Genomic DNA, 6,165 nt, shown 5'->3' with positions numbered 1-6,165 from the left:
AGGCACGCACAAACTTTCCTCCCATTCATTTCCCCTTTCCTCTCTATCAGCACCAACTTCTGCATGTCACTCCCACAGCCGAGTAGAAAACCTATGGCCTCCTATACAGTACGCCTCTTTACAGCTTGTCCGACATTTATCATCCTTGCATTGTTCTCATTCCCTCCTTCCTTCACTCCCACCTTCATTCTTCTTTTCTCTCATTTTATTTTTGTCTCTCCAGTTTTATATCACCCCCCCCTTCCCGGCTGAATTTTCAGTGTCATCATTTTTGTCCTCTAGACCCTCCTACTCTCTTTATTTACAGTACCTCTGCTTTGCCCTCTGCTCTGGATTGTACAGCAGGGAACCACACTTACTTCACTGTTCATCATTACTCACATAACGGTTAACAATTCAGTATATCTGTATCGATTTGTATGAAGGATGAGATATTTATATATAATTGGAAATATGTAAGTACATAGACATTACTGTATGAGTCTGTATTGTAACTAGAAACAGCCACAGTGGAGTAATATTGCACTATGCATAAAATAATTTATCATTTAGGTTCCGAAACAGAAGTATCTTTAAAAAACTCTCAATTTGTCGGGGCATGGACCCTACAAGGTGTCGAAAGCGTTCCACAGGGACGCTGGCCCATGTTGACCCCAATGTTTCCCACAGTTGTGTCAAGTTGGCTGGATGGCCTTTGGGTGGTGGACCATTCTTGATACACACCGGAAACTCTTTAGCGTGAAAAACCCAGCAGCATTGCAGTTCTTGACCCACTCAAACCGGTGAGCCTGGCACCTACAACCATACCCCGTTCAAAGGCAATTCAATGTTGTGTCTTGCCCATTCACCCTCTGACTGGCACATGTACACAATCCACAGTCTAAAGGCTTAAAAATCATTATTTAACCTGTCTCCTCCTCTTCATCGACACGGATTGAAGTGGATTTAACAGGTGACATCAATAAGGGATCAGAGCTTTCACCTGGATTCAACTGGTCAGTCAATATCATGGAAAGAGCAGGAGTTCTTAATGTACCGTGCATTCAGAATGTATTCAGACCCCTTCACTTTTTCCACATTTTGTTACTTTACAACTTTATTCTAAAATGGATTAAATATAAAAACATCCTCATCAAATCTACACACAATACCCCAAAATGACAAAGTGAAAACAGGTTTTTGGAATTTTTGGAAAAAGTATTAAAAATATAAAAACAAATACCATATTTACATAATTATTCAGACCCTTTGCTATGAGACTCGACATTGAGCTCAGGTGCATCCTGTTTCCATTGATCATCCTTGAGATGTTTCTACAACTTGATTGGAGTCCGCCAGTGGTCATTTCAATTGATTGGACATGATTTGGAAAGGCACACATCTGTCTATATAAGGTTCCACAGTTGACAGTGCATGTCAGAGCAAAAAACAAGTCATGAGGTCGAAGGAATTGTTCGTAGAGCGTTGAGACGGGATTGTGTCGAGGCACAGATCTGTGGAAGGGTACCGAAAATGTCTGCAGCATTGAAAGTCCCCAAGAACACAGTGGCCTCAATCATTCTGAGCACACAGCCAAGACAACGCAGGAGGGGCTTCAGGACAAGTCTCTGAAGAATGTCCTTGAGTTGCCCAACCTGAGCTCGGACTTGAACCCTATCGAACACCTCTGGGGAGTGACCTGAAAATAGCTGTGCAGCGATGCTCCCCATCGAACCTGACAGAGCTGGAGAGGATCTGCAGAGAGGAATGGGAGATATTCCCCAAATACAGATGTGCCAAACTTGTAGCGTCATACCCAAGAAGACACATGGCTGTAATCGCTGCCAAAGGTGCTTCAACAAAGTACTGAGTATAGGGTCTGAATACTTATGTAAATATATAGGGTCTGAATACTTATGTAAATATATAGGGTCTGAATACTTATGTAAATATATAGGGTCTGAATACTTATGTAAATAGATAGGGTCTGAATACTTATGTAAATATATAGGGTCTGAATACTTATGTAAATATATAGGGTCTGAATACTTATGTAAATATATAGGGTCTGAATACTTATGTAAATATATTTTGTTTTTATACATTTGCAAACATTTCTAAAAACCTGTTTTTTGCTTTGTCATTATGGGGTACTGTGTGTAGATTGATGAGAGAAAGAAAAACAATGTAATGCATTTTAGAAGAAGGCTGTAACGTAACAAAATGTGGAAAAAGTCAATGGGTCTGAACACTTTCTGAATGCACTGTATGTAGAGGTAAAAAGAAAGTCTTAAAGTACAGCCATGTTGAAACACCTAAAAATACACTCAGTTTGGAAGATAATGAAGATTTAAAAAATTATTTGACCTTTATTTAACTAGGCAAGTCAGTTAAGAACAAATTCTTATATTCAATGATGGCCTAGGAACAGTGGGTTAGGGGCAGAACGGCAGAATTTTTACCTTGTCAGCTCGGGGATTTGAACTAATTCTTAGGCTGTTAATTTTCACTGTTTGCTTATGTTTCACTCCTCAACTCTCCACAACATTCCCACTTGACTCTGAAAGGATTTGGCCAGTGGTCATCGTATAACAAACGACTCCGTCGCAGAGCTCAACACATTCTGCCAGGGCTCTGCCAGCTCTGATCTATCTTCAAACGTCTGCTTATTGGCAGAACAGTAAATCTTCTGTCACCACGGCACTTCAATTACCGAAAACAACAGTAATGTACAACCCCATTTACACCGAAAGTACTGGGCCGGCCAGAATACCAATGACAGAGCTCCCTTCTCCTTGGTCCATCCATAATGCCTGCATCCCAAATGGAAGCCTGTTCCCTATATAGTGCACTACTTTTGACCAGAGCCATATGTAGTGCACTATATTTGGGTGTAGGGAATAGGGTGCCATTTGGGACGCAAACACTGTGACCTCTAGCTGTAGGTCCTGCAGACAGATTCACTCCTAGAAGCAGGGTTTATAGATCTATCCCTCCCAATATCGATTAACACTGAAACATCCCATTAGACCCATTAATTTACTCTGCATTCTGCTCCATTCAGCACATTAGGGGTTACTGGTCGTGGTGGTGCTGGTGCTGGGGGAGAATTAATTAGCTGTGGACCTCGTGGGGTTGAATTGAATGAAATACTTTGAGGGCTTCAATAACGCACGTAGACCACTTTACCACGTCTCTCTCATGTTTCTTGGAAAGAGCATTATATAAATTATCTAGTAACCTTAATTGGACACAGAGCAGTAAACTGCCTCGTAAAATCAGATTTTATGACTGAGAATTCATCCCCTTTCCCTAGGCATAATATGAGAGGAAATTGTAATATACAGGAATACTACATATGCCATTTAGGAAATGCTTTTATCTAAAGAGACAGAGTCAGGCTTGCATACATATATATATGATGTATAGACAAATATTCACCATGGCACTCCCTCCAATCCATCTTCCTGATTGATTCTGGTTTTATCTACAAATGTTGGGTCACCTCCAGTCTGTCCCTGACCTACTTTGTAAACACACACGCACACATGCACACATGCACACAGACACCCAGTTTCTAGCTCGGGAACATGTAGGCATTCAATCTGGCTGACACACGCCCTGACCCTAGCAGCATGCCCCTTATTCTACCCACCAAAGTGTATTATTATACTTATTGATTCATCACTGACGCTGTCTCCGACAACACGGCTTTTATGCATCATTTCTCTTATTTGAACCTTCGAGGTCATATTCATGTCTGCGTACAGCCATGAATATGGATTGACGTCATAAAGGTAAACTTGTTCATGCTCCCTTTGAGCCCTGGTCAAAAGTAGTGCACTTTATATGGAGTAGGGGACAATGCTCTTCCCTTCCAGTACGCTTCCATGCCTGGGTTTGACATTTACAGGCTCTTCTTCATCGATCACTGGTTTCATGCGCTGTCTACCACATTGACACTGACTGTACATATATACATGGACACACATCAACACACACACATGACACACATGCACAGTTCAATAGCCTATATGACATTTATACCAATGCTTACTTGGTTCAGTAGGCTAAGTGACAGCTGCAGTGCCTGGTCAATCTCAAGTGGTGATTAAGCTTTTGGTCGATTTAATGAAACCCAGAAGCTCACTCTACTGTATCTGTCCAGTCTTAGCCCTATTAAGTAGAAAAAAAAGAAAAGTGAATTTGCCTGCGCAGTGTGAAAACAGTTCAGGTTGTGCTTTGACACACATTTTGTGCAATGCAACAACAACAAAAAATGTTTCAACTCACTTTTATGGTTTATTTGGAGGTTATTATTAATCTCTGCTGTTAGTTTGTGGAGATTGTTGTGTGCCGTGTGTCCTAAGTAGAATCTATTTCCTTAGTTCTCACACCTCCCCATATACCCATGGTACCAGTGTTCTTTGTGCTCAGCACAGCACAATCTAATAAAATAAGAGATATTGCCTCAGTGTTTAATTATTCAACTCTCTGCAGATTTTTCAAATTATATATATTTGCTGTGCAAACAATTACCGCATCGGCTCACCACAGTCACACAAGGAACAACCTCACAAAGACCTGCGTAAGTGCAATAAATGGAGTGACATCATCCCTAAACCCCAGCGGAACACCAGTAGAAGATAAAAGGGGAACAACAATGAAGCTATTGTTGAATGAAGGCATTTTTAGCCAAACATTATGACCAGTAAACATATTTGTGTGAAAGCACATTTGCACGGAAATGAGGGGTTTGAATTTGATGCACAACTATTTCACAAAAGCTATACTATACTTACCCTGCTATAAATGACGACAGGGAAGAATAAAACTGAGCAAAAGCAACCAAGTGAGGCCCTTATTCCCAGGAGAAAAGCAAACAGAAATGTGGTCTTTCAAAACATATTTTACAAAACGCTACAACCTTGTGGGCACTTTAAGTCAGTACATAATGCAATACTTGAATTTTTGGGGAAAGTACTACTAGCAACTACACAACACTACACATACCTGCTACTCAGTGGAGGCTGCTGAGGGGAGAACAGCTCATAATAATGGCTGGAACGGAGCCGATGGAATGGCATCCAACCATGTTGATGAATTTGATGCCATTCCGCCAATACTACTCCAGCCATTACCACGAGCCTGAATGAAATAGAAAGGGATTAGGAAACAGATTATCCTAACCAATTATGCTTCTTAAACACCATCATGCATTTCCCCATAAAACCAAACCTCTGTGAGAGAGAAACCCAGTGGTCCCAGTGGATTCTGGTTCCTATTAGATTGTGTTATTGCTCAGGTTAACACCACACAGACATATCATAAACAACGGCAGCTCCTAATAAACACCCCTGTATGAGAGGAGAGGGATAAAAGCCTTGATCTCAAGGGCCAGAGCCCTTACATTGTGTGGAGGGAACAAAGCTTCATCAGACAAAACCATCAGCAAGAAACAGTCCTTCTGCATAATTCATCAGTATAGATCTATTCATTATTGTAATTTTGAAAGAGACACAAGCTGAAAGAGAGGTGAAGACCAGGACATCCATCTGAATGATGGGCAGCTCTGACAGCACAGCTGCCTCTTCCTTAGTGTGACACTAACATTACCTCTTCATAACAGCTCACCTGGAGAGAGAATGGGCCTTGTATGACTTCCTGTTGTTCACACATGGCACCCTATTCCCTTCATAGTGCACTACCTTTGACAACCACCCACGGGACCACGGCCCATGGGGCTCTGGTCAAAAGTAGTGCACTAATAGAGGGATGCAGTTTGTTTGTTCACACAACAGGAAGTGAAGGACAGGAAGAGAACAACCAGACCAGGTACTAGGACCATGTTCAGTAGGCAGGGAGGTACCACCTGAAAATGCTAGCTAATTTCAGTTTCAAAACGTTTTGCATGACCCAGATGTTTCAGATAAAGATGTTACGTACAGTACATCATAATCACTTTGTAAATTCACTATGCCAATGACCAAGCTTCAAAGAGCTTAGAGCCAGTCTGAAATCTGATTAGCATGGTCAAGAACACCTGAGGAGGTGGGGAGTTGCCCAGGTAACCAAACATGAAAGCAAAGCCACTTCTGACCCCCAACAAGGTTGTTATACAGTAGTTACAATTCTGGACCTAGACCGCCATTGATGATGTAAGATCCAATCTATGCCAAACACACA

The sequence above is a fragment of the Oncorhynchus kisutch genome, linkage group LG3 (assembly GCF_002021735.2).
Source record: "Oncorhynchus kisutch isolate 150728-3 linkage group LG3, Okis_V2, whole genome shotgun sequence".
NCBI classification, from domain to species: domain Eukaryota; kingdom Metazoa; phylum Chordata; class Actinopteri; order Salmoniformes; family Salmonidae; genus Oncorhynchus; species Oncorhynchus kisutch.
This window is presented reverse-complemented; position numbering follows the sequence as displayed.